The sequence below is a fragment of the Marmota flaviventris genome, chromosome 19 (assembly GCF_047511675.1).
Source record: "Marmota flaviventris isolate mMarFla1 chromosome 19, mMarFla1.hap1, whole genome shotgun sequence".
In the NCBI taxonomy this organism is placed as follows: Eukaryota; Metazoa; Chordata; class Mammalia; order Rodentia; family Sciuridae; genus Marmota; species Marmota flaviventris.
Window position 1 is genome coordinate 20,331,784 of NC_092516.1, and position 23,899 is coordinate 20,355,682.

At 41.4% G+C, this 23,899-nt stretch overlaps 1 non-coding gene across 1 annotated transcript; it reads right to left on the reverse strand.

Moving 5' to 3' along the window:
- Window positions 1–15,354: 15,354 nt before the first annotated feature.
- Window positions 15,355–15,474, reverse strand: LOC114103183 (small nucleolar RNA SNORA17). Its single transcript, XR_003584613.1, has one exon. It is a non-coding gene; the product is annotated as a small nucleolar RNA SNORA17 (small nucleolar RNA).
- Window positions 15,475–23,899: the final 8,425 nt, after the last annotated feature.

Below are 23,899 nucleotides of genomic sequence, written 5' to 3' on the forward strand. Positions count from 1 at the left end.
GGGTCTTCTTAAGTTACTTAGGGCCTCACTAAGTTGCTGAAGTTGGCCTCTAACTAGCAATCCTCCTGCCTCAGCCTCCCAAGTTGTAGGGATTACAGGCCTTAGTCACCACCTCTGACTTCAAAGATTTAATGGCAACATTTGTGGTAATCTTGAGGAGAACGCTTTTTTTCAAGGAATATGTTGCTGATGAAGTTGTTACAGAGATTTCTAACAAAGAACCTCAGATATTAGAAGGCAAGGCAAGATCTTCTTCTTTTTTAACATTTATTTATTTATTTTTAGAAATAGTTGGACACAATACCTTTCTTCTTTTTTTTTTAAAGAGAGAGTGATAGAGACAGAGAGAGAGAATTTTTTAATATTTATTTTTTAGTTTTCGGCGGACACAACATGGTTGTTTGTATGTGGGGTGCTGAGGATCGAACCCGGGCCGCACGCATGCCAGGCGAGCGTGCTACCGCTTGAGCCACATCCCCAGCCCCCCTTTCTTTTATTTATTTATTTTTACGTGGTGCTGAGGATTGAATCCAGTGCCCCGCACGTGCTAGACAAGCACTCCACCACTGAGCCACAATCCCAGCCCCAAGATCTCCATCATCATCTCCTCCTCCCCCTCCTCCTCCTCCCCCCCCCCTTTGTGGTAACGAGGATTGAACAGAGACACTTTGCCACGGAGCTACATCTCCAGCCCTTTTGTATTTATTTATTTATTTATTTATTGGGTGCCAGGGATTGAACTCAGGGGCACTCGACCACTGAACCACATCCTCAGCCCTATTTCGTATTTTATTTAGAGACAGGGTCTCACTGAGTTGCTTAGCACCTTGCCCTTGCAGAGGCTGTCTTTGAACTCGTGATCCTCCTGCCTCAGCCTCCCTAGCCACTAGGATTATAGGCGTGTGCCACTGCGCCTTGCTTATTTTTTATTTTGAGACAGGGTCTCACTAAGTTGCTGAGGCTGGCTTTTGATCCTCCTGAAGGCAAAATACTAAGGATGGCAAGGGAAGCTCAGAAAAACTTGAGTGCTCACATTTTCAGTTGGGTCCATGTTCCACAAGGCATTTCTCTTCTAACTTTCATGGTTCCATTGCTTGCTAATGGAACTCTTGAAGTTTCTTCATGACCTTTTGTAATCTCTCTCACCTGCCCATTTTCAATTGCTCACCCCCTAGAAACCATTGATCTGCTCTCTGTCACTAGAGATTGGTTTACATTTTCTGGAGCAGGGGTTTGGCAGATATTTTTTTATAAAGGGGCCAAATAGTAAATATTTCATGTGTTGCGAGACAACAATCAAAAATTAGGATTTGTAGCCAGGTGCAGTGGCACACACCTATAATCCCAGTGACTCAGAAAGCTGAGGTAGGAGGACCCAAGTCTGAGGCCAGCCTCAGCAATTTAGTGAGACCCTGTCTCAAAAAAAAAAAAAAAAAGGTGGGGTGGTGGGGATGTGGCTCAGAGGTAATGTGCCCCTGGGTTAAATCTCCAGTACAAAAAAAAAAAATGGATTTGTATAACAAGAGAAAACAAATTTTGTTTGATGAGATTAGAAGTATAATAATTGAGTACATTTTTTTTTCTCTTCAGTGCTAGGGATTGAACCCAGAGTCTTGCCCTGCTAGGCAAGTGCTCTACCACTGAGCCACAAACCAAGCTCATAAGTAAATACTTCTGGGGGGGGGGTCAGGGATTGAGGTTTCTTTTTTCTTTTCTTTTCCTTCCTTCCTTCCCTCCCTTCTCCTCCTCCTCTGCCTCCTCCTTCTCTTTCTCCTCCTTCTCCTTCTCCTTCTTCTAATTCTTCTTCTTCTTCCTCTCCTCCTCCTTTCTTCTTCTTCCGTCTTTTCTTTTTGAGAGCTGGGGGTCAAACCCAGGGATTCACCCATATGAGGCAAGTATATTACCACTCAGCTACACCCCAGAAAATTAAGTTGCTGAGGCTGAACTTAAACTTGTGATCCTCCTACTTCAGCCTTATGAGTCTCTAAGATAACAGGTGTATGTCCCCCATGCCCAGCTACAGTTAGCGCTTCTTATCACCAGAATCGATCACAAATTTTTGTCTGATCTATAATTGTTTTATTAAAATGTTTTTCCACGGGGACAGGTAATGCTAAATCCAAATACAACCTACAGCTGTGGTTTTACTTGAGCACATTCATCATTTGGAGGCATATATAGAATTTTTTTAGATTATTCACTTGATCATTGTGTTTTAACATGACACTACACTGCAGTTTAATCACTTCCAATTAAAAGTTATGCATAAGTTCTTCAATTAAGCAGTTTAAATAAATTTTGAAACATAGATATTTCCTTCCTTGCATTCTAAATAGTTCTGAAAATGCTACCAGAACTGTAGTTTGATCTTGGAAAATATAATTACTGCAAATTTATGTTGGAATGAAAATCTTGCTTCTTGTTGTAGATTTTGACATTGTGGGATATGTAGAAAGCAGCTTGATATATTACATGTGTCTCAAACAATATGCTATCATTAAAATTGCCTTACAGCACCGTAACTTATGTATAGATGTACTATTTTGTTTTTTGTAATTTTAGGAAATATTATCAAGTCTATAACTAAAAGTAGTTACCAAAGCCATTCAGTTAGGAACGGTTGAGTGTGGTTCTTCTCATTCAGAAAAATTTCAAGAAAAATCCAGCCCCAAGTTAACAACAACAGGGCTGGGGATGTGGCTCAAGCGGTAGCGCGCTCGCCATGGTATGCGTGAGGCCCGGGCTCGATCCTCAGCACCACATACAAACAAAGATGTTGTGTCCGCCGAGAACTAAAAAATAAATATTAAAAAATTCTCTCTCTCTGGGGCTGGTGTTGTGGCTCAGAGGTAGAGCACTTGCCTCGCAAGTGTGAGGCCCTGGGTTCGATCCTCAGCACCACATATAAATAAATAAAGATATTGTGTCCATCTATAACTAAAAAAAAAAATTTAAAAACTCTCTCTCTCTCTCTCTCTTTAAAAAAAAAGTTAACAACAACAGCAAAAATCAACAACCAAAATCAAAAAAGCAAAAAAAAAAAAAAAAGCAAAACCATGAAACTTCAGCCCAGTTAAGACATCAAACAACTGTGTGATAGGGCAGGTCAGGGATAATCAGCTTCTATTTCTAATAGAAATTCATAGAACTGATGATGGCTAAGTTTATACAAGCAAACAAAGTTCACAACACTGGTTCAACATCATATGACAGATTTTAAATTTCTTGCAAAATGTGGTGAACTAATGAAAAACAATTATCAGAAGTTTTAAACATGGCCAGGCATGATGGCGCACACCTATAATCCCAGTGTCTTGGCCAGTCTCAGCAATTTAGCGAGGCTCTAAGCAACGCGGTGAGAACTTGTTACCCCTGGATTCAATTCCCGGTAACAAAAAAAAAAGAAAAGAAAAAAAAGTTTTAAACATTTTACATTTTAGTAAGCTTTGTACATTTGTCCAACTAAGGCTTTCTCTCCTTTACATATTTTTACCAACATTACTTTTAACACATCTTTGTAGATTCCACTTTCATTCATACTGAATTAGTATTTTCTCAGTTTCTAAAAGAATATTCTTGGGCTGGGGTTGTAGCTCAGTGGTAGAGCACTTGCCTCGCATGTGTGAAGCACTGGGTTCGATTCTTAGCACCGCATATAAACAAATAAATAAATAAAGATACATTAATAGCTTATAAAAATATTTTTTAAATAATATTCTTTAAGACTATCCATAGAGACTAATTTTGGGGTCATTTCAGTTTCAACATTGGTTCTTCAAATAAACAACTCTAGCTGAGCAGTATTGATAAAATCTGTTAAATCAAGAGTCAAGAAAAATCAAAATAATTCACCTTTTAAATTGTTATTGATGTTTCTCTTGATTTCTTCAACTCTTTGAGCAACTGTTCTCACATAAGAGTTTTGAACAGTTTATCTTCTCTGGATACTGTAATCAAGAGTAATTTAATCAACTCACCATCAAAGAGTTTTGCTCAACTAGCCACTTGGAATCTGACTTTTGTTGTAGTCACTTTGTTTTTCTGTTTTGTTTTGTTTTCAGGCTGGGATTGAAACTAGGAGCACACTACCAATGAGCCACATCCCCAGAGTCATTTTTATTTTTTGTTTTGATACAAAGTCTTGAGATACAAAACTTGAGATCCTCCTGCCTCAGCCTCCTGAGTAGCTGGGATCACGTACATATATCACCACTTGTATCTCACTTTTTTCATTTTTTAATTTTTGTGAAGAATTTCTCCTGTGGTTAAATATTCTATTTCAATTTCCTAAATTTTTTGACTGTTGCCTTCCTATGAATTAGGAATATTATGATGAGTGCTTAGTCTGGTAAAGTCAATGTGTATTATATCCTTCTAGCATCTCTATAATGTTTGTTGTGTAATAAACACAAGGACTTTCCATTGAATTTAATTACAAAATAACCTACTCTTTGAGTGCGACTTTTCTTTATTGACATGATGGGTATGAATTGGTGTTTGGGGGAAAAGGTCGCAGTATGATGCCATGCATGGCGTTTGAAACACTGTCATGTTAAATTGTGCTACTGTGATTTTCAGTGCCCCTTGGATCAGTATGAAGTGGTGAGAACACCAGCACATACAGTCTCTTCAGCAACTGTGGAAGTCATTGTTGTAGCTCAAGAACAGCAATAGACAATTGTGGCTGTCTCTGATAAAATTTTAATAGATGCTAACGTTGGAATTTCATGAAATTTTCATGCGCCCTTCTTCTTTTGATATTTTAAAAATATCTTTGTTTCATTTTTTGTATGTGGTGCTGAGGATGGAACCTACTGTCTCACGCATGTGAGGTGAGGGCTCAGCCACTGAGCCCTAGCCCCAGCCCCTCTTTTGATTTTATAAAACCAATCAACTGGCTGAAAAAAAACATTGTTGGTTCACAAACCATTTAAAAAAAAAAAAAAAAAAAGAACAGACAGTTGGCTGGATTTTGCCCACAGGCCGAGCCCTGAATGTAAACTCAGTACACTTATCCCTAAATAGTTAAGGATCTGTATTGTTAAGTAGAGTGCAATGTTTCTTTACACTTTTCTTCTTTTGAGGTATAAGTCGCGTACAATGTTCTAGATTTTAGTAGGGTGTGGTGGCACATGCCTGAAATTCCAGCAATTTGGGAGCCTGAGGCAGGAGGATGGCAAACCTGAGGCTCTGAGGCCAACCTCAGCAACTTAGTAAGGCCCATCTCAAAATAAAAAATAAAAGGGATGGGGATATAGCGCAAAGGTAGAGTGCCCCTGGAGTCAGTCCCCAGCACCACCCACGCACACACACATGCACACACACACGCAAATGTTGTAGAGTTCATATAAATGCAGTCATGCACTCTTTTATGTCTGGCTTCTTTCACTCAGCACAATTATTTTGAGATTATTCCATGTTGTTTGTAAGAATAGCTTAAATCATGGAGTAAATACTCCATATTGTGAAATTTTCACAGTTTGCTTATCCATTCATTTGTTGATAGACATTGGATTGTTGCCAGTTTGGGGCTATTCTAAATAAAATTCCTGTTAGTATTCATGTACAATCTTTACATGGGCATATGTTTTCTTTTTCCTTGACTGGCGCATATTGTAGGTATATGTCTAACTTTTTAAGAAACTGCCAAACCATACCTACCTCCAATGCATGAGGGTTCGGTTGCTTTAAATCTTTATCTGCACTTGACATGGTTAATAACTTTTTTTTTTTTGGTAGTGGGGAATGAACCCAGGGTTGCTCTACCACTGAGCCACATCCCCAGCCCTTTTTATTTTTTTGAGACAGGATCTCACTAAGTTGCCTGGGCTTGCCTCAAATTTGTAATCCTCCTGCCTCAATCTCCTGAGTAGCTGAGATTATAGACATGCATCACCACACCTAGATATTATCATTACTGTTGTTGCCATTATTATTTTTATAAATATTCTCAGTTGACAGCTTATTTTTTATTTCACTGGAAATCTTTTAAACAGCATATGTTTTTGACTTTAATAACATATAATTTGTGGATTTGTTCCTGATCTATTGTAGTTTGGGTGTCAAATCTAAGAAATCTTTCCCTAAACAAAAGTCACAAAGATTTCCTCCTATTTTCCGACTCCTCCATGTCTTCCTCCTCAGACCCCATTTTTTGTCCTCCTGTTTTTCTAGACAGAGTCTTGCTATGTTGCTTAGGCTGGTCTTAAATTCCTGGGTTCAAGGGAACCCCCTGTTTTAGCCCTGTGAGACACTGGGACTACAGGGTAAATTGTAATTATGCATGATAGTGGGATTTATTGTTACTTAGTTGTACATACACACAATGTAACATATAATTTGGTCAATATTATTATTTTTTTAGTTGTAGTTGGACACAATACCTTTATTTTATTTATTTATTTTTACATGTGGTGCTGAGGATTGAATCCAGCGTCCTGCACTTGCTAGGTGAGTGCTCTACTGCTGAGCCACAACCCCAGCCCCGATATTATTCTTTTTAAAAATATTTTATTTGTTCTAATTAGTGCAATTGATTTTTGCACATTGAGTTTGTATTCTACAATCTTACTAAAACCAACCTTAGTTCTCATAGCATTTTTTAGATTCCACTGGACTTTCCGCACACTGATTGGGGGTCTGTGTGGGGAATCTCTGGGAAATTAGACAGTTTTCCTTCTTCCTGGGTAAATCTGTTCCCTGTTAATCCATTTTAGAAACAGAACTCTTCCACACAATTTTTATTTTTTATTTATTTTCACCAAAATCAGCTCTGTGGCTATAAAAAACCAATAAATACTCTTAGGACTGCCATGGGATCGCTCTTGTTCTCAGATCAGGACATGAGCTGGGAGTTCAAGAACCTGAACTTGTCATGTTCATTCTGGAGCCATCTAGTGCCCTTAGAAGAGCCCCCTAGCCCACAGCCCTGGTGGTCAGCACTGCTGACCTAACAGGTGCAGTAGCCCTTTGGCTCCCAAGGCGCCTGCTTTATTTGGTAGTTCATCAAAGTAAGCAAAGGCGATAGCTCGACTGTGATGTCACTATAAAGTGTGGATCACTAACCTCACATTTCCACTGTCAAGGAACTCAGCACCACACTCACATTGAAGGTGAATATTCAATATATTCACTTATATTCAAGGGCACGACCAAAATGACTTCCAGGTTCTTCCCTTGTAGCTCTACCTGTGGGCTACACACCTGGTACCAGTTCTTCTTTCTGCCTTTCTCAAAGGCAGAAACCACAGAGTCATTTATTTTCTTAGTAAGAGACAGAGGTTTGCTAGATGCCAGGCTGAATGTCCTGCCTCAGTTCCCCAAGCAGCTGGGACTATAGGCATGAACCACTGTGCTGGCTGCACATGGTAATTTAAACAGGGAAGGTTTAGCAGGAAGAATAATGAACTAACTCAAACCTAGAGGCTCAGGAGGCTGAGGCAGGAGGATCAGCAACTTAGTGAGACATTGTCTCAAAATTTTAAAAAAGCCAGCCTCAGCAAGTTAGCAAGGCTCTAAGCAACTCAGCAAGACCATCTCTAAGTAAAATATTTTAAAGGACTGGGATGTAGCTCAGAGGTAGGGTGCTCTCAATCACCAGTGCCACAACCAAAAAAAGAAAAAAGCTCTTTACAAGGATACTACTAACTGTGAATAAGAGAGAAACAAAACAAAACAAAACCTGTGGTAGAGCACTTGCCTAATATGATGAGGCCCTGAGTTCCATCCCAAGCACCGCGGTCAGGAGGGAGAGCCATATCACACACACACACACACACACACACACACGCACGTACGCACGCACGCACGCACGCGCCCCTAAGCTAAGGGAAGACCCAGGTAAAGCAAACCTGAGAGGGCAGGTGCTCTCCCCAAGGCTGGGATTCAGACCCCAGTGGAGAGGTGTGACTGCAGGCCCACACTGGCCCACAGCCAGCAGAATTGGTGGTCAGGGAATTGCAAGCAGGAAACCTTCCCACTGAAGTGCTGTCTGGCAGGGAGCAGGGGCCTGAAGGCCACTGGGCGTCCCAGACAGGGGTGCCTGTCCCCAGGGTGAAGGAGTCAGCAAAGAAAACAAAACCAAGAGAAGCCTCTTTCTTCCTGCTGCATCCCTCTGATGCCCTCTACTGGGAAGAAATAGTTACCAATTTCACTTCTAGTAGCAAGCAGAGGAAGAAATGGGTACCAGACCAAAAGGCAATAAATTGATAACTGGCATGAATAAGTACTCAGGAAAAAAGAAAAGAAAAACAAAACAGTTTCACTTCAGAATGTCCTTTTTAAAAAAAATATCTTTATTTTATTTATGTGGTGCTGAGGCTCAAACCCAGAGCCTTGCACTTGCTAGGCAAGCTCTCTTTCACTGAGCCACAACCCCAGCCCCAGAATGCCCTTTTTATTTTATTTTTTTATTTGGTACTGGGGATTGAATACAGGGGTGCTCTGTCACTGAGCTACATCCACAGTCCCCTCTACCTTTTGAGACAAGTTTCTCTAAGTTGCTGAGGCTGAGGTCTCCAACTTGCAATCCTCCTGCCTTAGCCTCCAGAGTCACTGGGATTACAGGTGTGAGCCACTACACTGGGCTTCCCCGATATTGTTAACTAACTTTTTTAAATATTTATTTTTTAGTTGTAGTTGGACATAATACCTTTATTTTATTTATTCATTTATTATTTATTTTTATGTGGTGCTGAGGATCGAATCCAGGGTCAAGCATGTGCGAGGTGAGTGCTCTACTACTGAGCCACAACGCCAGCCCCTTAACTAACTTTTAAAAACAACTCTGTCAAATTGTATGGTAGTATATCCACAGTTATTTGAAAAATACCCTTCCTTTTCCAACTATATATCTGTGTGAGGCTGGATTTTCTTTGTACTTCAACTAAAACAATACGCAAACCATATTGTACGCAAAAGCATATATAAGAATTCAGCTTTTATTAGGCAAGACATTAAAGAGATTTGCAAAAAGATAACATGTAGTTAATTTGCTATCTGTATTTTTATTTATTATTATTATTATTATTATTCGGTACCAATGGTTGGAGTGCTCAACCACTGAGTCACATCCCATCCCTTTTTATTTTTGGAGACAGGGTCTCACTAAGTTGCTTAGGGCCTCGCTAAGTTTCTGAGGCTGGCTTTGAACTTTCGATCCTCCTGCCTCAGCCTCCTGAACCCCTGGGATGCACCACTACACCTGGCAGACTAGAATTTTAAAATATTTCTCTCTGTTTCTCTGGGACCCTCCATCTCAGGCAGGCAAGCCGGGGAGAGGTGGGCTGTGGGGAAGTTGAGAGCCATGGAGAAAGGATCTCAGAGGTTGGCGGGGATCAGTCTCATTTTCAAGAAGAGGCCCATCTTGAGGAAGAGGTGGGTTGAAGAAATAGAGCTCTGTCTCTACCTAAGAGGGCTCAGAGAGCAACAGTCCGGAGGCCAGAGGGCCACGGGGCAAGGGGAGCCTGCAGAAGAGGGTCTCCGAGCGCTGACCATCACTTTGTGGGTGGTGCTAAATTCAGCTGAGCGCTGGGCACCAGTGGAAGCTTTGCCTTCAGGAAGAGAAGCTGATGGGATTCTCCTTAGACCCTTCATTCTCTTCTTTTTCCTCCTCTTCTACATCAGGCCAAAATGTGTCCCACAGGGGCACACCTGCCCAGGGCTGTGCCTCACCCTGATGGGCCAGGAGCAGTGCAGGCCTGTCAGGTCTGCAGGAGGAGCCGGGGGGAAGGAGGGATGGTGGGGAAGTCCAGGGAAGGAAAAGAACTAGTCGAAGACCAGTGAAGGAAGGAAGGTCAGAGAAATGCAAAGTAGAGGATGAGAGAAGGGGGGAAAGACGGAGGGAGATGAGATGGGAAGGAAGGGGGACTTGGCACAAGTTGGAATCAGCTCAGAGTCCCAACTCCACGACCAACAATCACACCCTAACACGCTGGGTAAGTTAGATGGAAATAGACATCTTCTTAGAAACGCACAATGAAAACGGATTCGGGAAGAAATAAAAATCTGAATATATACCTGTCTCATTCACACCCAGTCGTGCCAGGGCAGTGGGGTAGGCCAAAGAAAGTGCATAGGAGATGCAAGGTTTGTCAGGAAAGGATCACAAGAGATCAGAGAAGCACCAAGTGGAGTTCAGTGGCGACAGGCTGAGCAGACAGCACCTCTATCCTTGCAGGTGCTTCTCCAAGCAGTACCTCCTCTCCTTCCTGGTGGCCAGCTGCATGAATGACACATACCTTCCCATAGTGCCCTGGGGTTCATGTCTGACCCCACTGAGGGGGGATTGTGTCAGTCAGGCTGCAGGAGCAGTGACATCACCAGTATCAGCTTGCTTGGTCTGCTTGCATGACCAGCACCCCAAGGAGCAACTGCCCAGGCGTACAAGCAAGAAAGCAGCTTTCTACAGATCGCAGACTTACCGCAGCTCCCAGGGTGCATAAGAGACTGTGTCCTTCAAAGCATTCCTGGCCGGGCTTGCTCTCATTGTTCCCTTGGGTAGGTTTTGGGGAATAGAAGTTGGGCATTCAGGGACATGGTGTTTTAACGTCCCCTTTTCATACTGCAACACCAAAAGTTTAAAAGTTAATATCATATTTATTGATGAAAGACAAAACTTTTCCCTGGAGATCAGGAACAAGACAAGAATACCCACTATGGCCACTTCTACTCAACATTAAAATCTCTAGTTTGAGCAATTAGGCAAAGAAACAAAAGGAATCCAAACTGGAAAGGAAAAAGTAAAGTTATATTAGTTTGCAGATTACATGATTTTATATGTAGAAAACCTTAAAGATCTCTCTCTCTCACACACACACACACACACACACACACACCCCTGTTAAAGCTAATAACTGGGCTGGGGATGTGGCTCAAGCAGTAGCGCGCTCGCCTGGCATGCGTGCGGCCTGGGTTCGACCCTCAGCACCACATACAAACAAAGATGTTGTGTCCGCCGAAAAACTAAAAAAATAAATAAAAATATTAAAATTCTCTCTCTCTCTCTTTCTCTCTCTCTCTCTCAAAAAAATAAAGCTAATAACTAATTTAGCAAAGTTTCAGAATACAGTCAACACAACAAAAATGAGTTGCAATTCTTTATGCTAACAATGAATAATCCATAAATCAAATTAATACATAGTGGTACACATCTGTAATCCCAGAGACTCAGGAGGCTGAGGCAGGAAGATCGCAAGTTCAAAACCAGCCCAGCAATTTAGCAAGACCCTAAGCAACTCAGTGAGAACCTGTCTCAAAATAAATAGTAAGTTATTCTCTGGGCTGGGGTTGTAGCTCGGTGGTAGAGCATTTGCCTAGCACGTGTGAGGCCCTGGGTTCGATCCCCAGCACCACATAAAACTAAATAAACAAAATAAAGGTATTGCATCCATCTACAACTAAAAAATAAAAAATAAAAATTTCTTTACTCCATGTATGTGTAATATATCAAAATACACTCTATTGTCATGTATATCTAAAAAGAGCAAATTAAAAAAATAAAGGACTGGAGATGTAGCTCAGTGTTTAAGCACCCCTGGGCTCAATCCTCAGTGTGGACACACACACACACACACACACACACACACACACACACACGAAGAGAGTCTTGAAGAAAAAGAAAATTTGGAGGACTCACATTTTCTGATTTCAAAACTTACGCCGGTGAACAGACAGCATAAGGACAGACATACAGATCAATCAAATTGAGTAGCCCAGAAATAAACCCTCACATAGACCCGCACGACTGAGCTTTGACAAGTATCCCAAGACCATTCATGGAGAAAAAAAGTCTTTTCATCACATCTCAGTGGGACAACTGGACACCCCCACACAAAACCAGAAGATTAGAACTTCACCTAAAACCAGGAATGAAAGTTGTGAGGCACTGGGTTTGATTCTCAGCACCTCACAGAAATAAACAAATAAAACAAACATCCATTGACAATAATTTTTTTAAAAAATCAGTTGACTGTGTATGTGAGGGTCTCTCTCATTTCCCTATTCTATTCCATTCGTCTCTTTGTCCTTATGCTCACACCATGCTGAGTTCTGAAGCTTGTGGTGGCAGTGGTGCTGGTAATGGGCATTGAACCTGGGGCCTCTTGCATGCTAAGCACATTTTCTTGTCCGATTGCTTATTTTTTTTATACAGAAGTACGGCTGATCTTTGTCTGTTGTTCTCATATCCTGCTAATTTGTTGAATTAATGAAGGGGCTCTAACAGTTGTTTGTGGCATCTTAAGTATTTTCTACCTATAAGATCATAATTTCACCTTTCAGTCAGAACCACCATCTTCCAATAATTTGCCAAATGTCAAACACAAAGGAAAAGGGGAGAGGCGCCCACTCCATGTTCTTCAGACCTTTTGGAAAGCACTGTTTCTTCGTTTTCTGTATTACTGTCTTCCTTTTTGTTCAGTTAATTTTTGGAGAATAGTGAGATAATTTAATTCCTTTCTCAATTTATTTTATGTATATTCTTTTTAATTGCAGAATGCATCACAATTCTTATTAAACATATAGAACACAATTTTTCATATCTCTGTATATAAAGTATGTTCACACAAATTCGTGTCTTCATACATGTGCTTTGGATAATGATGTCCATCACATTCAACCATCATTGCTAACCCCCTGCCCTCTCCCTTCCCCTCCCACCCTTCTGCCATATCTAGAGTTTGTCAATTCCTCCCATGCTCCCTCTCCCTACTCCATTATGAGTCAGTCACCTTATATCAGGGAAAACATTCTCCATTTGTTTTTTTTTGGATTAGCTAACTTCACTTAGCATTATCTTCTCCAACTGCATCCATTTACCTGCAAATGCCATGATTTTATTCTCTTTTATTGCTGAGTAATATTCCATTGTGTATATATGCCACATTTTTTAATCGATTCATCTACTAAAGGGTATCTAGGTTGGTTCTATAATTTAGCTATTGTGAATTGTGCTGCTAAAAACATTGATGTGGCTGTGTCCCTGCAGTATGCTGTTTTTAAGTCCTTTGGGTATGGTCCGAGGAGAGGAATAGTTGGGTCAAATGGTGGTTCCATTCCCATATTTCCAAGGAATCTCCATACTGCTTTCCATATTGGCTGCACAAATTTGCAGTCCCACCAGCAATGTATGAGTGTGCCTTTTTCCCCACATCCTCACCAACACTTATTGTTGTTTGTCTTCATAATAGCTGCCATTCTGACTGGAGTGAGATGATATCTTACAGTAGTTTTGATTTGCATTTCTCTAATTGCTAGATGATGAACATTTTTCATATATTTGTTGAGAAGTGTCAAGTGTCTGTTCATGTCCTTGGCCAATTTATTGATTGGGTTATTTTATGTATATTCTATGGCTTTTTTTATTTTTGATTACTATGAGGATTACAATTGATATCTTTAAGTCATAACATTCAGCTGTGTGCAGTGGCACATGCTCATAATCCCAGCAGCTCAAGAGGATGATGTAAGAGGGTCCTGAGTTCAAGGTCAACCTCAGCAATTTAGTGAGTCCCTGTCTCTAAATGACATATAAAAAAGGGCAGGAGGTGTGGCTCAGTGATTAAGTGCCCCTGGGTTCAATCCCTGGCACACACACGGAAAAAAAAAAAAAAAGAAAAGTTATAACATTCATTTGAATTTATCACAGCTTAATTTTAGTTACATACAAAAGTTCTTCCTTTACAAATCTGTCCTCACCTCTTTCATATGTTAACATCATAGAATTATATCTCTTTGTATTGTGTGTACAAAACTGCAAACTAGTAATTGGGTCCCCACCCACCCACACCGACCCATGGTACTGGGGATTTTTTTTTTAAATATTCTTTTTTTTTTTTTTTTAAGAGAGAGAATTTTAATATTTATTTTTTTTTTTTAGTTTTTGGCAGACACAACATCTTTGTTTGTATGTGGTGCTGAGGATTGAACCCAGGCCTCATGCATGCCAGGCAAGCGCGCTACCGCTTGAGCCACACCCCCAGCCCATGGTACTGGGGATTGAACCCAAGGCCACTTTACCACTGAGCTACATCCCAGCCCTTTTTATTTTTTATTTTGAGACAGGGTCTCAGATAAGTTTCTGAGGCTGGCCTTGTACTTGTGATCCTCCTGGCTTAGCCTCCTGAGTTGCTGGGATTATTGGTGTGCATCACCCACCTGGCCTCCTTTAGCATTTCTTGCAGAGCAAATCTAGTGATAACAGATCTTTCAACTTTTGTTTATCTGGGAACATGTTAATTTCTTCATCACTTTGGAAGGATAGCTTTGCTGAATTCTTGGTTAACAGACTCTTTTGTTTATTTAGCGGGTTGACTATATGAGCCTACTACCTTTTGTTTCCAAAGTTTGTAATGAAAAATCTATGGATAAGAATGTTGTGCATCCCTTGTATGTGACAAGTCACGTCTCTCGCTGCTTTTAAGATTCTGTGTCTTTGACAAGTAAGATTCTGTGTCTCAGTCAATGTAGTAGTTATATTTAGGTGTATGTCTCCTTGAGTTTATTCTATTTGAAATTTATTGAGCTTCTTAAATATTTATGTCTTTCATCAAACTTGAAAAGTTTTCAGTCATTATTCTTTCAAAGAATCTCTCTGCACTTTCTCCCTGTTCTCCTTCTGGAACCCTAAAATGTCTATATTGGTTTCCTTGATGATGATCCAAAGGTCCCTTAGACTCTGCTTGCTTTTCTTGAATCCTTTTAATCTTTGTTCCTCAGGCTAAATAATTCAAGCATACTGTATTCAAGTTTGCTGATTCTTTCTTGTGCCTTCTCAAATCTGTCTTTAAATTCCTCCAGTGAATTATTCATTTCAGTTGAGACCAGATCTCACACCTAACTCCACATTCAACCTCACATGAGATGCTGTGAGTTTGACGATCAGCAAGAGGGCCTCAGGACAGCCACCCTTGTAGCCTACCCATTGGACATCACGTCAGGAACTCCGAGTGGGCAAACTAATTGGTGACAAGCATATCCTAAGGAACCTCACTATGAGGAAATTAGGATCACTGTGTGTCATTTCAATTTGTTTTCTGTCTCTTTGTTGACATATGTTTTGTCTGTCCGGTTTTTTTTTTTTTAATTTTTCTTTTCTCACATCTTCCTTTAGTTATTTAAGCATATTTCAGAGAGTTGTTTTAGAATCTTTGTCTAGTAGTAGGTATATCATCTGGCCTTTGTGAGGGACAGTTTCTATTGTTTTGCATTGCTCCCCAATAAGTGGGCCATACCTTCCTGTTTCTTTATATACTAGTGATTTTTTGTTGTTGTTGAAAACTGAACTGTTATTCTAATAATATGGTAATTCTGCTCCAGGGTTGCTGTTTATTGTTTCTTGTTGTTTGTTTTCTAAGAAGTATTAGGCTATAAATCTTAGTGCTCACTGGCCTGAAAACTAAGCACAGAAATAGCTACTTCCTCTTTGCCTTGATGTCACAGGCAGAGCAAAGCAGTCATGTCTGTGGTGTTGGCGGTCCCAGTCCAGCATCTGCAGGGCAGCTGTTTTTGTTTATTAATCGTTGTAAGTGATCTCCCGTAAAAAGGATCAGCCTGAGGTGCAACGTTAAAGTCTTAGGTCTTTACAAGACCTCCTTTAATCTGGGCATGCAAGGTGTCTTTTTAATCTTCCCCATACTTGTGACATTTGAATGTCTTTGTCTTTCATGTCTAGATCCCAAAAGGGGAAAAAAAAGAAAAATGAAAGGGAAAAAAATATCCTGGCATTTAAAAATCCACTGGAAGTGCTTAAGCCAGTGAGGGATGGGTTTGAACAATGGTGTGTGTGTGTGTGTGTGTGTGTGTGTGTGTTTGAAAAAAATGGTCTCTGTGGTCAGAAGTGGCAATCAGGGGTTGGGGTGTGGTGCAGAGGTAGAGCACTTGCCTGGCATGCATGAGACCCTGGGTTCCATCTTCAGCACCACACCCTACACAATTATGGCAATTTTTTTAAAATGTGGCAATTATTCATCAGAATGTAGTTCCCCCATATTTAGAGAGTGGGACCCTGAGTGCCCACACCCTGGCTCTGATGTGACATCCATGCTGATGTATATCAGCAGTATAAGTGCCTGCAGAGGGCTGGATAGCTGCTGCTAAGAGCTGAAATTCATCACAAGTCACCATCCAAACTTTCCCCGTGACACCAGTGGGAGGTCCAGTTAGGGTTCAGGTTCTTGGTATCGTGAACAAAGAACTGAGCAAGACAGACAGAAGCAACAGGCAGAGCATAGATTTGTTCAAAGCGAAAGTGACACTCCATAAAACAGAGCAGAGTGGGCCAAGTGAGACTGGCTCAAGGCCCAGGGTCCAGGCGAGTCTCATCCTACACGGTGAGCTGCGCTGGGATCCCTCTCTGCACACACCTGATTGGAGACCCTGCCCCATTTGTTCCCATTGGTTACTTGATTTTTGCCTAATTAGAAGACAGTTTCTATTGGTCACTTGATTTTCACCTGATTAGAATACAGAACCTATGGTGGGCGTTGCCATGGTGATACGCCCTCAGGGGTGGGAGTTGTCATGGTCATAGTGTACACAGGGACATGATGACTCTTCTACTCCAGCCCGGTACACTACCTCTGCCATGTGGGCATCCCCAAACTCCTATCTCACCCTGGAAGTCACCAACTTTCAATGGAATCCAGAGCTCCAAGATGTTACTCTGGACAGATTCTGCTAGTACTCTTGCCAGCTGGGTTAGGGAGACCGATTGTTGGTGCTTCCTAATCTGATATCTTCCTCCCCATCTTTCAACTTTTGGAGAAGTTGTAAGGGATCCATGGCAATTCTGCAATGTTTAGTAGAATTCAAAACAAAGCCATCTGGTCTGGAATTTTCTCTCTCTATATATTTTAGTTGTCAATGGACCCCTGGAATTTTCTTTACAGAAGTTTTATTTTGTTTTGTTGATACTGCAAATTGAACTCAGGGTGCTTTACCACTGAGCTACATCCCCAGTACTTTTTATTTTCTATGTTGAGACAAAGTCTTGCTAAACTGCCCAAACTTGTGATCCTCCTGCCTCAGCCCCCTGAGTTGTGATTACAGGCATGTGATTACTGGCATGTGGGAAGTCTTTTAAATCAATCATTCAATGCCTTTACATTTTTCTACTCAGATGTTATATTTCATAAATTAATTTCATTATTTTGAATCGCCCTAGGAATTTTTCCATGTCATTTAGGTCATCTAATTGTTGACACACAAATGTTTTCAATTATATTTCTTTTCTTTCTGCAATATCAGTCATGATGACTTTTTTTTTTTTTTTTTTTGGTGGTGGTGCTGGGGATTGAACCCAGGGCCTTGTGCAGGTGAGGCAAACACTCAACCAACTGAGCTATGTCCCCAACCGATGTCTTCTCTTTTGTTCCTGTTTTGTTTATGAGTCTGTTCTATTTCTCTCTTGGTTGGTCCATTTAGATTTGTCAGGTTTGTGATTTTTCAAAGAATCAGCTTTTGTTTCATTTACTTCTTTACTTTTTTTTTTAAATATTTTTTTTTAAAGAGAGAGTGAAAGACAGAGAGAGAGAGAGAGAACTTTTTTTTTAATATTTATTTTCTAGTTTTCAGCGGACACAACATCTTTGTTTGTATGTGGCGCTGAGGATCGAACCCGGGGCCGCACGCATGCCAGGCGAGCGCGCTACCGCTTGAGCCACATCCCCAACCACTTCTTTACTTTTTAATTGTTGCATTTCTTTGTGCTCATGTTTATGATTTCCTTCCTCTGCTCTCTTTAGGTTTAGTTTCTTCTTTTTATTGGGAGGCTTAGGTTATTGGTTTGAGGTATCTCTTCTTTTTAAATATGTGTTTATAAATTTCTGAGAACTGCCTTAGCTGATTCCTATGAGTCCTGGTATGTTCTCTTTTTGTTTTCATTCCTCTCAAAGCGTCAGTGGGTTCTTGTCCATTCCATGAGAAGAATTGGACAAAGGAACGACAAGAGGGTTACAAGATTCTTCCCTGGGGGCTTCTGCTCGAAGAAGGAGGGAGAGGGAATCAGTTTGTTTCAAACTAAAGACAAACACGGACTGGCCCCTTGATGCCACCCCGCGCAGAGGAGAGCCTATGGTCTTCATCATTCCTGGTCCCCTACAGCATGTCTCGTAACCACCTGAAGTCCCCAATAGGGCTGAGCTTTTTACTCTGCCAACAAAGGTAAGTGTGGGCTACTTTAGTGACTGTTCTATGCATACATCTGCCCCTGGCCACCTGGAATTGCTCCTTATCATCTGGGAAAGTCCCTAATATTATTTTAAGAGCAGGGCAAACTATTGTCCTGTCAAGATGTGTTTTAGTGATGTTGCTTTGTCTGGCTCTGGCTTCTTGATATGGTCTCAGAAGGCAGAGATGACTTCTCAACATCCTGGTGTGTTAATTCCATAGCCTCAAAGAGTAGTCCTTTTTTTAAATCCCAATTTTCTGTTATATCCATTAGTTCTATGGGATTGAGAGTAGTTTGCCCATCTCATTCCCCCTTTAATTTTAAGGGGTTTTGTTTTTCATGGAGGAGGGTTCCCATCTTGAAAGCACTTTCTAAGTTTCCCCTTGATTCATTAATTATTTAGATATGTGTTAATTTCCACATATTTGTGAATTTTCCAAATTTTTTCCTCTTCTTCCCCCCCATCTTTCTTTCTTTTTCTTTTAATTTTTTTAGGGAGGGAGGGAGGGAGGGAGGGAGGGAGGGAGAGAGAGAGAGAGAGAGAGAGAGAGAGAGAATATATCTTTAATATTTATTTTTTAGTTTTCGGCCACACGCATGCCAGGCGAGCACGCTACTGCTTGAGCCACATCCCCAGCCCTTCTTTTAATTTTTGAGACAGGGTTTTGCTAAGTTGCTTAGGGCAACCCTAAATTGCTTAGGCTGGCCTTGAACTTGCAATCCTCCTGGCATGGTGGAGTCCATGCCAGGCTCTCACTGTCCTTGATCCCTAAGATAATTCTGTTGTTGTATGGTTTCAATTCTATCTTAAGACTTGTTTCATGGCTAATGTATGTCATCACAGAGAATGTTCAGGTGTATTTGAGAAGAACGGATCTGTTGTTGGGTGGGGTGTTCTGCAGATGCCTGTTCAGTCTGGTTGGTTTGTAGTGTTGCCAAGTCTTCTATTTACATGTTGCCCTTCTGTTTAACCTTATTGATAGTGGTGCCAGATGTGGTGGCACACACCTTTTAATCCTAGCAACTTGGGAGACTGAGGCAGGAGGATCACAAGCTTGAGGACAGTCTCAGCAACTTAGCCAGACCCTGTTTGGAAATTTAAAAAAAAAAAATTTTTTTTAAAGGGCTGGAGATGTAGTTCGGTGGTCAAATGACCCTGGGTTCAATCTCCAGTACCAAAAACAAACAAACAACAACAACAACAAAACAACCAACAACCACAGTGATGTACTGAAGTCTTCAAAGATTAGTTGTGTTGTCTACACCGCCCTTAAGTTCTACTGGCTGGCCTGAGCTCACAGGGAAGGCCAAGGAGAGTGTGAGGGAGGAAGGGACTGGTAAAAGAAACAGAGGCTACTGTGGTCCTTTCAGTCCCGTTTGCTGCTTTCGTGCAAGAGGGAGGAGAGTGGGCCTGGGGCTGTGTTTTGTGAGATGGCAGCGCCCCCTGGGGAAGTAAAGTTGGAGAGCAAATGTGCCTTTCTACTCTGAGACTTGAGGGCTGGTGGCTAGATCTGAGGCCATGATGGGTCCTGAAGAGGGGACCAGAGTCTGTTTTGTCATCTGGTCTGTCCCTGCAGCCCCTTCCCCTCATCTCTTCTGACTGCAGAACTCGGGAGCGCGCCTTCCTTGAGAGTAAAGCCTGCTCCTAGCTGTGCACGGTGATGGGTCTCCAAATGAACGGCGTTCACCTGGGCTCTCCAGTGACGAGGGAAGTGCATGGAAACGCATTAAATTGTGGATCTATAGTGTTTAATTGACATTTAGTATTTGCAATGAGAGCAGAATTCACAAATGGATTTTTGGGCCCAATCTGGCCAGCAAATGTTTCGTTTGTCCTGTATGGTACTGACTTTTTTTTTTTTTTTTAATTAAAGTAAATCCAACGTATTAGGATTAGAGTTCACAATAAAATCTAAATTTCTGCTTCTCTTTAAATTCAGCCCTGGTAGCGCTGTGCGTAGGAGCTGCTCCCTGAGATGGGGGCATCAGTTCTCTGGTTGTCACATTCTCCCTGATCCTATGTTGCATTTTTTCCCGTTTGTCAGCACTGGGAATCACACCCAGGGCCTCGTACGTGTGAGGCAAGCACTTTACCACAGAACTGTCCCCAGGCTTCTTTATTGTATTTTCTGAGACAGGGTCTTTCTAAATTGCCCAGATTGGCCTTGAACTTTTGATCCACCTGCTTCAGCCTCCTGAGTAGCTGGGATTACAGTTTGTACCATCACACCCAGTTTCACTTGACCTTTTTTGAGCCTAGGTTTCCCCCTTTTTAAAATGGTTTGAGCTGGGGTGTGAAGCTCAGTGGTAGAGTGCTTGCCTATCCTTTGTAAAGCCCTGGATTTGACCCCCAAGCATGGCATTTAAAAAGAAAGAAAGAAAGAAAAGAAAAAAAGGGAAAAAAAAAGATTTGTTGAGAAAAGACATAGTGATGGAAACAGCCCAAATGTCCACCAATGAATGAATGAATGGTAAACTGTGGTATATCCATACAATGGAATATTAGTCAGTCATGAAATGATTGAAGTACTGATACATGCTATGATGTAGATGAGTCTCCAAAATATGCTAAATGAAAAGTCAGATGGAAAATGTCACTGTTGTAGTATTCAATTTACATGAAATACCAGAGTAGATCAGTTGATAAGACAGGAAGCTGACTGGTGGTTACCAGAGGCTGAGAGAAGCTGCACAATGAAGGGTTTCACTTCGAAATGATGTTTTTTAAAACAAGTTAGGGGTGGCAATTGCACTGCAGTATGAATATACTAAACACCACTGAATATTTTTAAATGGTTGTTATTTTAAGCAAAAATAAAGATTGGATAATTTCAATTAAAGGCATAAAGTGCTAAAAAAAAAAAGTTTGTTCTCCATCCTTTGAAAATTGTCCCCTCCATTTGAGATATGAGGAGCCTGAAGTCCTGGAGGGGAAGTGACTCACAGGGCAGGTCAGTGGAAGGGCTTGAAGGTGGGGATGGCCTTAGCCTGCTATCCTACTTCCTAAGGTATGGCACACTTAGGTGTGGCCCAGGACAGTCTGCTCATGGGTTATACCCATGTTTTCAGTCCAGAGCCTGGCACACAGAAGGGGCTGTGCAAATGTTTGTGGGTGTGAACGGGGAGTTATGATCACTATGTAATTGCCTTTCCACGAGGGCTCCCACCCTGGCGCTGGACACTACCTGATCCTTCTGGAGAGTCAGTGGAGCACAGCTGCCATCACTGAGCCTCCACATATGCCTTGGACTGGGCTCTGGGCAAAGCATGTTATCTCATTTCTTTTTATATTTTTATTTTCGAATTTGGGGGATTGAACCCAGGGGTGCTTTGCCACTGAGCTACATCCCCAGTACTTTTTTAAAAAAACATTTATTTATTTTAGTTGCAGCTGGACATTTATGTGGCGCTGAGGATCGGACCCAGTGCCTCGCACATGCTAGGTGGCCGCTCTACCGCTGAGCCCCAGCCCCAGCCCCACCCCCAGTCCTTTTTGCTCTTTGAGACAAGGTCTCAAGTTGCTGAGGGGCTTCCTAAATTGCTGAGGTAATTGAATTTGCCATCTCCTGCCTCAGCCTCCTGCTGGGATTACAGTACAGCCCTGTGCCTGGCTGTATATTTCTTTTGAAACTACCAGCAACTTCGTCTTTACCACTAATATTTTCCAAATTTCCTACATAAAGGAAGTGTCTTTTGTAGCAGAAAATAAAGATTTTTCTTTGATGTCACTTGGGCCACAAGTTGAGTTATTGGTGAGTCTGCTTAACACATCTGGACCGCATGTCCCTTCCAGTCAGTCCTGAAGGCCAGGGCAAAACCCAGGTAGAGGCTTGACATTCGTTAGCTAATCCTTTAGTTTGTGTCTGGCAGCAGCCTTCCCTTCTCTGTCTGACCTGCTCAAACCCTGTCACTTTCATAGTAAAGGCTTGGAATATGTGGCTGCTCCCAACCATATGGCTTACTACTTGATTTTGGGCTCTGGCTGAATTTGACACTTCAGCTGAGCTGTGTCAAGCCCAGGGTTGGAAACCTTGTCCTGATAGCTTTCTTGGGAAAACCAGGCTTTTTGTCCAGGAAACTGGCAGAGCTTCCTAGAGAGGCACCCATAACTTGTGAGGAAAAGGACATATCGGGACTTTGTTCCTACATTAGAGGGGAGAGGGATTTTAGTTCAGGCTGAGAGTCAAAAGACAGGAAAAAATCGCTTCCTCTATATTTTAATTTCCTCATCTGGGAAACATGGGAAGCTTGACTTCATCGTGAAAGTCCCTTGAAGCTCCCAGCATCATATGTTCTTTTTATATTTATAGCTGTGTGACCTTAAGCAAGCAAAATTCCCTGATTTCATGAAAGCGAAGAGTTTAACTCACATCTAGTTGTTAATAGGGTTTTTGTTTTTTGAGATGCTGTCTTGCTATGGTGCTCAGGCTTGCTTTGAATTTGTGGGCTCAAGTGATCCTCTCACCTCAGCCTCTGAGCAGCTGGAGCTACAGGAGCATGTCATCACTGCGCCTGGCTAACATCTAATTCTTTAACTGCTTATTATAAATCATACTATCACGGACCATAAATCTCATGGTATTGGTGATGTAGCACGGATCTGAAGAAACTGAAGCTCAAGAGAGACCTAATCGGATCACACGAGGGCACACAAATGGTGGAAGAGGAACCAAAACCAGGTTCTGGCCCTGCAGCTCCCACACCATGATCCACAGGGTTGTCTTCAGTTCAGGAAAGGGACAACATCGTGGGTGTCCTTGAAGCTCTGAATCTCTCAAGATCTCTGTGCATGTGGTAACTGTACGTTAACTTTTGAGGAAAGTGTGAAACTGGTTTCCAAAGGAGTCGCACCATTTTACACTCACCAAGTGTAAGGAAGTTCCTCCACACCTGGCATGGTCTGTTGTTTACACCTTTTAATGGGTGTGGAGTGGTGTATCACTGTGGTTTCAGTTAGCATTTCCTAATAACTAATGGTGTGGAACCTCCAAGAAATCGTTGAAGTATTTGTTCAAGTATTTTAAGCATTTTAAAAAAAATTTAAATTACTGAATTTTGATTCTTTATATATTCTGGATACAAGTACTTTGTCAGATATGACTTGCAAATTTCTCCCAGCCTATAGCTTTTCATTCACTTAAGCATCTCTTGAAGATTGGTTCTTAATTTTAAAAAGGTCCAATTTGGGTTTTGTGGATCATAATTTTGGCATTACAGCTAATACATCTTTTCTTAAATTCAGAGATTTCCTTCTAAGTTGTCTTCTAATAGTTTTATACTTAAGTCTTTGATCTATTATTTTATTGTGACAAAATACACAGAACACTAAATTTACTATTTTAACTTATTTCTCCTGGGCTCAAGTGATCCTTCAGCCTCCTAAGTGTTAAGACTACAGACACACATCACCGAACCTGGTTTATCTTATTATTTATTTATTTTTTTAGTACCAGGGATTGAAGTTAGGGGCACTTGACCACTGAGCTACATCCCCAGTCCTATTTTGTATTTTATTTAGAGACAGGGTCTCACCAAGTTGCTTAGCACCTCACTTTTGCTGAGGCTGGCTTTGAACTTGCAATCCTCCTGCCTCAGCCTCCTGAGTCACTGGGATTACAGGCGTGTGCCATCATGCCCAGCCTTAATTTTTAAGTGCACAATTGTGACAGTACATTTATAATAACGTATAAACATCACTACTTTCCCATCACCCAAAACAGAAACTCTGCAACA